Source organism: Lytechinus pictus, chromosome 6 (genome assembly GCF_037042905.1).
Source record: "Lytechinus pictus isolate F3 Inbred chromosome 6, Lp3.0, whole genome shotgun sequence".
Taxonomy (NCBI): domain Eukaryota; kingdom Metazoa; phylum Echinodermata; class Echinoidea; order Temnopleuroida; family Toxopneustidae; genus Lytechinus; species Lytechinus pictus.
This window is the reverse complement of record NC_087250.1, coordinates 2,905,049-2,918,250: the sequence shown is the minus strand read 5'-3', so window position 1 is coordinate 2,918,250 and position 13,202 is coordinate 2,905,049. Positions and strand designations below refer to the sequence as shown.

At 36.7% G+C, this 13,202-nt stretch overlaps 1 long non-coding RNA gene across 1 annotated transcript; it reads right to left on the bottom strand.

Moving 5' to 3' along the window:
- Window positions 1–6,616: 6,616 nt before the first annotated feature.
- Window positions 6,617–12,686, bottom strand: LOC135154384 (uncharacterized). Its single transcript, XR_010293780.1, has 3 exons — window positions 12,619–12,686; window positions 9,480–10,071; window positions 6,617–9,076 (listed from the first exon to the last, which is right to left on the bottom strand). It is a non-coding gene; the product is annotated as an uncharacterized LOC135154384 (long non-coding RNA).
- Window positions 12,687–13,202: the final 516 nt, after the last annotated feature.

Here is a 13,202-nt window from a genome sequence, read left to right as displayed (position 1 = left end):
GGAACGTCCTTAAGTTGAAATCTTTTAAATAACATGTAATAAATCTTTTTTTTTTACTTTGTATGTTGAAGATTCTACAGCTTGATTTAATCGTTTGCTATCACAATTTTACTATTTTACTATGTAAATATGTAACGTTTTTATTGTTTTTAAATCTCAATGCATTTTACCTGCTACCATCTCTAAGTGAGTCATGTAAGATATGGCGTGTACATGTTAAAATGTGATGAACGTGATCTGTTTTTTTTTCTTCTTTGTTTCCGTCATGTTTTTCCTCCCTTTGTCTCCTCGCTTGTTCATTCTCTCCATTTATATCCCTACACCTTCACGACTTCCATTAACATTCGTCTAGTTTCCCTCTTTATTTTCACTCACCTACCCCTGCATTTTTCTTTTTTTCCACTGAATTTTTTTTCTAAGATCACATAGTTCATATAATTAAAGGTTTTTGTATAATTTGATACAATTTTACGATACTTTGTATGTCTGTAAAATTGATCCCAATTTGGCCTTTGGCTGCGATTATCTTTTAATAAACCATTTTATATATATATCTATATATCTAAAGCCCATTTCACAATTGACATATGACCAGTTTACGACCGCTTGCAACAGTTTTTTCTTGTTGTCGCACGATCGATCTCTTGGTGTCTTGCGAGCATTCGCAGTCGTTTATGACGATCGCACGAACTCGAGGTGTTCGTGACTGGTCGCATCTGAACTTTGAACGTGTTCAAACCAAACAAGATCAAATACGATCGATTCACTCGCATCAGGTCGTGCCATCGGTCGGGCGATCATCGTGTGAGTGTTGTTCAACGTTGTACGACCTGATGCGAGAGGTGGCACAACTACACTGCAAAAATGCCAGTGTTAATTTAACACCAGCATGGTATGTATATCGGTCCACACCAGAGGGGTGTTGAAACAACACCAGTTTGGCCTTTAAAAAAGCTGAAACCAATATGGCATTCAAATAACACAAATTAGTGTTAAGCCAATATCGGTTTCATTTTTAACTGGTGTTGTTTCAACACCTCTCTGGTGTGGACCGATATAGATATCAGGCTGGTGTTAAATTAACACCAGCGTTTTTGCAGTGTAAATAGTCATATTAAGTCGACTGGAAGTCGTACAAACTTGCACATGTGCTAGCGACTTACAGAGACCAGTCTTGCGACTTGGTGCGATGATATATAGGCCATAAAGCCCCTTTCACAATTGACGTACGATCTGTTTACGACCACCTGCAACAGTTTTTTCTTGTTGTTGCACGATCGATCCCTTGGTGTCTTGCGAGCACTCGCAGTCGTTGTAGACGATCGCACAAACTCGAGGTGGTCGGAGGTGATCGTGACTGGTCGCATCTAAACTTTGAACATGTTCAAAATCCAAACGCGATCAAATACGATTGATTCACTCGCAACAGGTCGTACCATCGGTCGGGCGATCATCGTGTGAGTGTTGTTCACCGTTGTACGACTTGGTGCGAGAGGTGGCACAACTAAGTATAGTCGCATTTAGTCGACTGGAGGTCGTACAACACTTGCACCTGTGCTGGAGACCTACAGAGACCAGTCTTGCGACTGGGTGCGATAATATGAGACTGTTGCAAGACCGATCGAAATTACGGCTTACTACATTCCACTACCGTTGCATTCGCATGTATGCGACCGTTCAGCCCCTTTCACAATTGACGTCCGACCAGTTTACGACCGCCTGCAACAGTTTTTTCTTGTTGTTGCACGATCGATCTCTTGGTGTCTTGCAAGCACTCGTAGTCATTGTAGACGGTCGCACGAACCCGAGGTGGTCGTGACTGGTCACATCTGAACTTTGAACATGTTCAAAATCCGAACGCGATCAAATACGATCGATTCACTCGCATCAGGCCGTACCCGGGGTCGTACCATCGGTCGGGCGATCATCGTACGAGTGTTGTTCAACGTTGTACGACTTGGTGCGAGAGGTGGCACAACTAAGTAGTCGCATTTACTTGACTGGAGGTCGTGCAACACTTGCACATGTGCAAGCGACCTACATGTACAGAGACCTGTCTTGCGACTGGTTGCGATAATAATATGGGCCATAAGACTGTTGCAAGACCGATCGCAACGGCTTACAACATTGCACTACCGTTTCATTCGCATGTATGCGACCGTTCCACTCGCAATCCCTCGTGCAACACTCGCATGTGATCGCACGAGCACAATAAGAGCATATGCGACTTACTCGTGCAACGGGGTTTACTGGTTGTTTTTGTTGTACGACAGCTGTTGCAACTGTGAAAGCCTCTGTGCAATCTTATGAGATGACTAGCGATTGATGCCTGTTGCAGCCTGTCGCACGACCAAAAGGTGGCAAATTGTCGTACGTCAATTGTGAAAGGGGCTTAAGACGGTTGCAAGACCGATCGCAACACGGCTTAGAACATTGCACTACCGTTGCATTTGCATGTATGCGACCGTTCCTCTGTGTTACAAAATAGGAGTTAATAATAAATGAAAGAAATGGCAGAAAATATAACAAACAAATGTAACATAAACTGCACAAAATTAAAAGGGCAAGATAAGTTTATGTTTTTGTCTTTTGAAACATAAATCAAACTTTTCCGAAAAAAAACCTAGAGAAAATAGGGTAAAGGGCATTCCTACCTCAACAAACAGGCCCGCATACTGAATTCGGGTTTAAATTAAACTCTTCTAAGGTTGTCGTTTAATTAAGGATAACTAATTGTTACATAAATCTGTAATGGTGCATATTTAATTTATTAGCTCATTCAAACAACATAATGTACATACGCGCATACATACACGCACCTAGCTATTTGCAGATTGACTGACAGCCCATTGGAATCCCCAAGCTATGGCAGCTATTACATTGCTCTGAGTTCGAATTAGTCTATACCTCGCATCAATTACACGAACACTCGCACTGGTTTCATTCAAACGTACGAGCAATCTCATTGTCTCACGTCGACTCCACGACTATGCAATCAGTCGTGCAACTAATGAGACTGATATCAAACCAATCGCAGTCTTTCGTGAACCACTCGCATGTGTATCGCACGAGCCCGAGATGAATAGGATTGATAGTTGTTGCATCGTGTCGCGCGACCAAAAGTTCGCAAATGATCGTACGTCAATTGTGAAAAGGGCTTAATGTAGCGGATTTTGAAATACACACATGCGCTTCATTTCAAATATTGGCAAGCAGCAATTCACTTATTTTCGACAAAGACATTTTGGTTGCTCTTTTCCTGAAGAGCATTTTGACGATTCATTTGTTTTATTCTTGAAAACGTTCTGAGTAGCGGAGCAAAAACTGACTATGACACGATCAAAATACGAAGCGCTTGTTTCTCTATGAAATGTTATTATAATTATTTCATTTCAAGTTTGGCATAATGCGAGGAAAATTTAAAAAAGAGAGTTCTCGTTTCTACAAGCCTTGTCGGGAAAAGTTCAGATCGGCTTCAAGCATGTCAAGTCGCAGCTGGTGATAAAGTCCTTATGATTAGGAATTGAAGTTGTTGTTTCTTTTTTTATTATTATTACTGTAGGGAAGCTAGAAATAGACTAGAATTTCGATTTTAGTACTTTTACAACTATTGGGATCTTCGATTGATAAGATTTGATAGGTTAGAATATTTAATTGGAAAGCTGAAATGATTTGTTTAAAAATTGGATCGCAACGAATCGTTGTCAAGTTGTAGATGCGCTTTTTTTAAGCCCCTTTCACAATTGACGTCCGACCAGTTTACGACCGCCTGCAACAGTTTTTTATTTGTTGTTGCACGATCGATCTCTTGCGAGCACTCGCAGTCGTTTATGACGATCGCACGAACTCGAGGTGTTCGTGACTGGTCGCATCTGAACTTTGAACATGTTCAAATCCAAACAAGATCAAATACGATCGATTCACTCGCATCAGGCCGTACCCGGGGTCTTACCATCGGTCGGGCGATCATCGTGCGAGTGTTGCTCAACGTTGTACGACTTGGTGCGAGAGGTGGCACAACTAAGTAGTCGCATTTACTTGACTGGAGGTCGTGCAACACTTGCACATGTGCAAGCGACCTACATGTACAGAGACCTGTCTTGCGACTGGTTGCGATAATAATATGGGCCATAAGAATGTTGCAAGACCGCAACGGCTTACAACATTGCACTACCGTTTCATTCGCATGTATGCGACCGTTTCACTCGCAATCCCTCGTGCAACACTCGCATGTGATCGCACGAGCACAATAAGAGCATATGCGACTTACTCGTGCAACGGGGTTTACTGGTTGTTTTTGTTGTACGACAGCTGTTGCAACTGTGAAAGCCTCTGTGCGATCTTATGAAATGACTAGCGATTGATGCCTCTTGCAGCCTGTCGCACGGCCAAAAGGTCGCAAATGGTCGTACGTCAATTGTGAAAGGGGCTTTATGGGGGCAGTTTTACGGATCTATCCGAACAGTCATTGACTTACACCAGCAGTATTTCCTCTTCCCCTCCTTATCCATCTATCGTCCATTATACTTTGTGGAAGACCAATGTGATTTAGCATTTTAGCTTGTTTAATACTCATCAGTAGTTAGCTGAATTAAAGTAAGTACTTGAGCTTTTTGTTATTTGCTGAATTAGAAATTCCTTTTTGTCCTTGGAATAAATAGGCGCTTTGCATAATATCTTCACAAATTTTCATTCAATACACGCCTGAGTAGCAAAAATAAGACAGTTGAAAAGTAATTTGTTTTCTGTGTAAATATTTCTTTGAGTAGTCTGCTTCAGTTGCAAAATAATGAAAGTATGCACTGGTCATTGTTTATTCTTTGTGTATCAATAGTTAGCCCATCTAAGTTTAGTACCGAATTGTGTTCTTCTTTATTAATAAATCGGAATATCAGTTTGCCTTTCAAATAAATATGCGTTATGAATAATATCTTTACATATTTGTAAAATCGTGTGTCTGAGTAGTAACAATGGAATAGTTGACAAGGTTGTTTTTCTTGAATCCGTGTAAATATTACATGTCATATAACTATTTAATTGCAACAATATACAAATCAAATAGTGTGCTTGTATTGCAAAATAATAAAAGTGTGAAGTGCATATTATTTATTCCTTGTACATCAGTAATAATCTTTATCCTGTGTATAGATTACTTGTCAAACAGCCTCACAATTGCAAAACTACTAGTAATTAAATCAAGTAGTGTGTTTTAATGTCAATATATTAAGAGTGTGCAGTGTTCATTATTATATGTTCATAAATTTATTTACATGCCATTCCGTGAGTAGTTTGCCAATTTAAAGTTGGTAAGGAATATTAGTTTGCATTCAAATCATACACCTGATCGGGAAAAATAAGCCAATTGAAAAGGATTTTTTTTATTTCGTCTGTGTAAATATTACATGTCATACACCTATACTATTGCATAAAAAATAAAATCGAATAAGTGTGCTTTCATTACAAAATAATAAAAAAAAGTGCAAAGTGTATTATTTATTCCATTTACATCAGTAATTCGGGGGGAAAGGTGTGTTTTTTTAGTTTGCGTTAATATTGCGTGTGATACAACTATACAATTGCATGAGTAATTAAATCGAGTAAATGTGCTTTCATTGCAAAATATTAAAAGTGTGCAACGTGTTATTCCGTGTACACCAGTAATCCGGTAAATTTGTTTCTGTGTAAACCTGGCATGTCATTGAACTATCAAACTGTAAAGATAATTAAATCGAGTAGTGTGCTGAAATTGCAAAATAATTACATTGTGCTGTGTGCATTTCTTTTCTATGTATAATTATATACATGACATGCAACTATACAGTATAATGTTTTATAAGTCGACTTGGCAAGAAAAAATATCTCGCTATGTTGACATATAACGTCTTATATCTGTTTATAAGTCGAATTGGCGAGATTACGTATCTCGCCATGTCGACATATAACTTTATATAAGTCGACTTGGTGAGATAACGTATCTCGCCATGTCGATATTATACGGTTATTATGTCGACATGGCAAGATAAAGTATCCCGTCAAGTCGATGGCACTTTAAAGGCTCCGTACGTAACAATTTAAAGAAAACGGTGATTCTACTCCACCACGCCCGTCCTTCCGGTTTACCTGGCTTTGCCACATAATATTATTTTAGTTTTTCATACTAAGGAACCTTATTTCTTTTTCGGGAAAACAACTTCATTCTGCTTTCGGACTAACGAACCTTCGGAATAACAAGCCTTATATTGTTTTCGAAAAAAATAAATAAGGAACCTTATTTCATTGTTGGAATGACGAATTTGATTTCGCTTTTGGACTAACAAACATTCTGAATACCTTACCTTATTTCGTTTTCGGAAAAACGCCCAAAATTTGAACCCTTTTTGGTTTCGGAAAACCGGATATCGAGATAAAGGCGGTTTACGTGTTTTGGAATAAGTAAACAAACCTTTGGAATAGCGAACTGTAACATTAACATCATCATTTGCATTCAAAACCCTTTTGATCTGAACTGTTTGACAACAACCATATTAATCACATCTTGGCTCATGTAAAGTTAAATGTAAATGTCTTTAATAACATAAGTTTTATTAAGTTCTCAGGTTGCAAAAGGACTAGACAGTGAACGAGAAGCAAAAACTGGGTGTCACATACCAAACTAAACAAATAATATATTCGAATTACATGCACATATTAAACATTTATATAGCGTTTTTTTTTTCAATTGAAACATGCTTAAAGCGTTTTAAGATTTAACATGACAGTGAAATAGATTCCACTTTACATGTGCTTATATCATTAATAAATGGGAAGGAGACATATATTTTTTTTAGCTTCATTTTGAATACTTGTACTGATGAGCGTTAACGGATTTTGCAGGGTAGACTATCGCGGACATTGGGGCCTATGAAACGTATCTATTGTTGAACTTTTTTTAGTTTAGTCTAGGAATTTGGAAACAAACAAAGGTCTGTTCTAAAACATTATGCACGGGGAGATTGTTTGAATGGAAAAAGCAAGCACACTGCAAAAACTCAGGTGTTGATTTAACACCAGCCCGGAATATATATACATGTATGTCCACACCAGAGAAGTATTGAAATAACACCAGTTTAGTATCAAACCGATGCTGTTTTAATACTACTTGGTATTGTATAAACACCTATCTGTTGTTAGACCAAAACCAAACTGGTGTAGTTTAACACTTCTCTGGTGTGGACATATATAGATTCCGGGCTGGTGTTAAATCAAAACCGGTGTTTTGCAGTGCATGTATTGTGGTGTCAGGTTATTCATGGATATGTAAATATACATTATGGATTCAGTGAAAATGTAAATAATTGCGAATAGACGCATACTCATTGAATTAACGCCATATAATGACAACACATGACTATTCAATACCAGTAAATGAATGTAAACAAATTCAAATAATGTATCAAACAAATGCGATTTTCATATTAATATAATTATGTTAAAACTTATTAACCCTAGTCAACGAAGCCAAAATGCTTTATTTCACTAGCGCGGAATACATTCTTCAAAATTAATGCTAATCCCCCAAGTTCCACCGAAGCCTCAAATTTAAATTCCTTTAACAACAAGTGAACATTTCATGTAAGATCTCTGAAAACGCTTTATTCCGCAGATTCGTATGTATTAACTAATCTGATTAATTACTTTTTTTTAACCTCCCTTAGACTGTAACGCATTGCTATTTCGTAATTCCATCTTTCTTAACGAAGTATATTTTACATTTGCCTTTGTAATCTTCAAAATAATGAGTTTTGATTATTTTCCCATGAAATCAACGGAGTTAAGATGCAATCAAAAGCAAGCGCATTTCAATGAATGATTGATTCGATTAAGATGAGAAAAAAACAATCATGGCACTGAAGGTTTCTTTAAATTGGGATGTTGAATGATAGAGTTGACAAATTTTAAAGTTTCGCTTGATTTCACAGAACAGTTATTTGCACATCCTGGTCTGTATGCAAAAGAGGGGACCTATGTCATCCGCTCACTCATTTTCTTTATTATATGAAAATATTATTGTTTATTGATTCATCATTGTGAAATAGTGGTCTATTACTTCTAGAATATGTTGACCTTCCTTTTTTCCACATTTTGTGCTACAATCAAGAGGATCCCTTTCTTTGCAAAATTGTAAAAATTTAAACATTATTCATACTATAAGTAACAAAAGAAACGACGCGTGGCTGGTATCAGAGACGTTTTTTTTTTGTATCACATTTTAATGAAAATTTCAGTGTAATTATTTTTTGAATTTTTTTCCATACAGACCATACAGACCTTACATTATCTAAATATGAGAGTCGAATTATTTATTTTTAACTAATTCTTATGAATAAACATAAGAAATTCGAAACCATTTTAATAAACGGATTATGACATTAAAATAAATTAATAACAGAGGTGTTTCAACACGAAAACAAAACAAACGATGCTATGAAATTATCAATAAGTAATGGTATTCCTATTTTTTTAGAAAAAAATAATTATTGTACATGATAAAAAGAACATTATATGGTTACAATATTGACAGGTGCCTATTGTTTTGATCGAAATGACCCAGAACAGTTAAAATGGCGGCAATGGTAATTACAAACGAGAATCACTTTCACTAACAACATGGATCAAAAGAACAATTATATCAATACACGTGTTAATAATATACTGTATTATAAGGATAGCATTGGTCTATGCACTCTAAGAAACGTTGTAACCAAGCAATGAATTGGTTCAAATAATTATAAACCTACCAGTTGTTTGTTGAAAACAAGATTGCATGCAAATTGAATTGGATTTATTTTGTGTTATTTATTTATTACGTTTTAGGAAAAGTTGGCCTTTTCATATTTCTCCCAACTTTGGGGTTGGTTGAAAAGACTTCCTTGCATCATATGCGGAGTCTCCCTTAAAAGATCACTTGACAGATAGTGACATCCTATGTAAACGAACAGTCAATAGGACTGACATTGATAATAGTCCGAGAACACCATATTTACCATTAAGCAGGACTTTCCCCCTAATGCGATGCTCTTTGGGATTCTGTCCTGACCTGGAAATGAAACATAAGTAAAACACATGAAAAATACAGACACCTTAAAATCCCAGTATCTTATTCAAGACATACATAGATATTTGTAAATACATACATTATGTGTATAACGGGCCTTTCACGCTATAACCCGTCATTCGTCCAACAAGTGAACGGCCCTTCATAGTATCACCCCGTTAAAGGAGAAATATATAGAGTATGACTATAGTCTTATCATATATCAATGGGCAGGTGGTGATGTGGGGATTATCATCATGTCATTTGAAATAATTGAAAATAAATACATATGACAGAAATCACAATTATAAAGCGCTGAAATGCCTTTCCGAAATATTCTTCGAATCGGTCTCTGAATTGACTCGAAATTGATGACATGTGTTTGCCTTTGCCCAACGATCTGTACCTGAATGGAATAAACTCCCTCTCCAAATAGTTAATGCAGTTTCGCTTGACAGCTTCCAAAAGCTTCTGCAAAGTCACCTTGAAAATATCCCTCACTCCTCCTCTTAACGTGCGTCCAAGTTTAATCTCATCTTCGAGATAGGCTGCAGAGCCCTTTGAAGATTACAGCAGATGATAATGACCAGATAAGTGATTGGCTTTCCCACATCAAGCTCCACTTGCAAGCATAACCTGTTGCGAGGGTACGGGAATAACTCGATCACAAAATGGAAGCAAATCCAGAAGATTATCTAAGACACACACAAGAACCAAAGAAAAAAATACAGAGACAAAATTATAGGCTGACCGATAGAGAGGGAGGGTGTGTGTGACTGGGAGGGAGGCAGACAGACAGAGCTAGATGAACAGACAGACACACATAGGGAGAGAGAGGGGGGCAGAAAAGGGGGGCAATCAGGATGGGGAGAAAGAGAGGGGAGAGAGAGAGCAAAATGAGTAGGAGACCGGGATGGTCGACGACATGTCGGGATCTTTGAAGGACGACGACGTCAGCTCGGCGTTGATCGTAGTGCGCGTATTCAAGGCTGGTTTCTCTGTAAAAGGAAATCAAGAAGAGAAAAAAAAACATAAGTAAATGTGATTCAAGAACAACATATCGGGGAATGGTGAATGGCGGCAACATATCAATTGTCTGGATATAAAGATTAACATAAAGTCCAAAGTGGTCTTGCAAGATTTTCAGAATGTTTCCAATGTATAAAATACAAATATATTCATTATTAACTTTCCCCCAGTTTGAATAGGAATTTAAGTCGCCGTAGATCAAAACTTTTTTGACCAAAAATATGCAGAAAATAGCTTTGCTAACATGGCAAGGTTTAGAAAGCAGCAAAAAAAAAAAATATATATATATATACAGTATGTGTTTTAAGAATAAAAAGAAGCCAATTTTCCTATTTTATTTCATCTTTAAAAATGAAATAAAAAGAGTCGGTGATTGAAAAGTGTATAAGAAAACTTTTCCCTTTTAATAAAAGTAGTCCAAAAATTCGTCAGAAAAAAAGTTTTTTCAGCTAAAAAATTATTAGGGTACTCATTCCGTTTTATTCAATGAATCACGACTACTTGTGGCTGCTTTTAGTTCTATCTCAATGAAAACTTATTAAATATGTTTTTATGAAATATTGTCTCCGGCGTTGATAGGTGTATTAAAGTTTTATTGAATATTTTGAAAAATTGTAATCTTTCGTAATAAAAACATGTATTTCTTCGAACCTTTTGTTTGTGTTTCTTGCAAGTATACTTAAAGCAGCATGACTGAAACTCATGACAAAATTGAATTAAGCAGTTAACCGGTATCTACTCAGATTATCAAGTACAGAATAGTTAGCATCAGGTATCAATAGTATGTTCATGTTGTTTAATTTTCTATCATCAAACCCATGTTGAATAGCTTGGTTAAATGGTACTGTACGGCGAGTCTAAAACAGTTGTTTTTTGTACGAGCTAGATAATGCCTTCGTCACATATGTTCTACGGCGGCCGTACGGCGAGTCGAAAACAGCCGTTTTAACATTTTTTTTGTACCAACTACATATAGGTGGTTTGAATAAAAATGAATAAAACGGCTGTTTTCTACTCGCCGTACGGCCGCCGTAGAACAAATGTGACCAAGGTATAAGGGTGGCTTAACTTGCTGCACGGCCGCCGTAGAGCAAATGTAAATGAGGTGCAACTTCCATTCTCCTTAGTTAGCATCAGGTATCAATAGCTCGAAAGTCCACCTCCATTTCCATTGCATTCCAATCACAACGGTCAGGGCTCAGTGAAATCATTGTTCGATTTTTCTAATAGCTCGTGAACCTGGTCATTTCTTTGTTTGTTGCCATTTCAACATTAAACTGTTTACTCGATGGAACTGAGGAATTCATCACCTTTAAAGGTCAAGTCCACCCCAGGAAAATGCTGACTTGAATAAAAAGAGAAAAATCAAACTAGCATAGTGCTGAAAATTTCATCAAAATCGGATGTAAAATAAGAAAGTTATGACATGTTAAAGTTTCGCTTATTTTTCACAAAACAGTGATATGCACAACTAGGTGAGTCAGTTGATGATGTCCATCACTCACTAATTCTTTTGTTTTTTATTGTTTGAATTATACAATATTTCATTTTTTACAGATTTGACAATTAGGACCAACTTGACTTAACCATAGAGTATTAAACAATGCTAATTCCACTTGTTCAGGGAGGAATAAATCATTGTATCACTTGGCAATGAGGAGAAAATGAGAATACTTCAAATTTCATATAATAAAATACAAAAGAAATAGTGAGTGGATGACGTCATAGTCTCCTCATTTGCATACCAGCCAGGATGTGCATATAATTTGTGAAATTCAGCGAAACTTTAAAATGTCATAACTTTCTTAGTTTACATCCGATTTTGATGGAATTTTCAGTGTTATGTTTGTTGTTTTTTTCTCTTTTTATTCAAATCTACTTTTTGTTGGGGTGGACTTGTCCTTTAAGATAAACATTGGTTGCGGCAACAGAAAGAACACACACCAAAAAAAAATGTATTCATATTATCAGAGTTCAAGTTCGGCAATGGAATAATTCATGAGCATGATGAAATGTAATTAAGGATGATTAGGAAATTATTCCATGCAATCATAGGGTTTTGTCCTGATGATTACGAAGACTAAATGTAAAATGTCATTATGAGGATAGACTGTTGATTGTAGATGTGTGATTACAAAGATACTACAAGGGGAAGATCGGCCACTTCGACGATTTTTTAAACGCTCGATAAATGCTTATGGGGAAGGGCGCCAATCAGCGTTGAGTATGTAAATCTTCGCATATCGGCACGCGACTGTGTATAAAACATATGGGGAAAATGAGAGAGGGAAGTTTGGAGAGGGTTCAAGGGTGGCGCATGGAAATAATTCCACGTTTTATTACCAATAAACCTCTGAAATATATTCATCTCAAATTTAAGGGGGAGGAAATTGAAGAATAAAAAATGAAATGTAAAATTCGTCTATTCCTTCACCCCTTCACCATTTCTGTCATATGTTTTGTACACAACCATCTCGCGATACGCAAACTTGAAGGTAAAAAAGGTCGTTACTTACTCAACGTTGTAGAGCGTTTCATTACGCGGTCTATCTACCGTCCAATCTTCCCCTTGAAGTAACTTTGGTGATTATGGAGACTTAACGCAAAATGTCATTATAAGGATAGACTGTTGATTGTAGATGGGTGATTATGAAGTATTAATGCAAACTGTTATTATGAGGATAGATTGTTGATTGTAGATGGGTGATTATAAAGACTTAATGGAAAATGTTATTATAAGGATAGACTGTTGATTGTAGATGGGTGATTATGAAGTATTAATGCAAAATGTTATTATGAGGATAGACTGTTGATTGTCGATGGGTGATTATAAAGACTTAATGGAAAATGTTATTATGAGGATAGGCTGTTGATTGTAGATGGGTGATTATGAAGTATTAATGCAAAATGTTATTATAAGGATAGACTGTTGATTGTAGATTGACCTTCAGGCCTAGTACAAATTGCAGATTAGTTTATTTATTATATTGCGTTGTGATTTCTACAATGCAATAGGTTCGGTATCGGTTGATAATCATTGTTCACATCTACCAACTGAACCCTTCCACATGCAAGAGAATGTATTCAAATCATCATACTT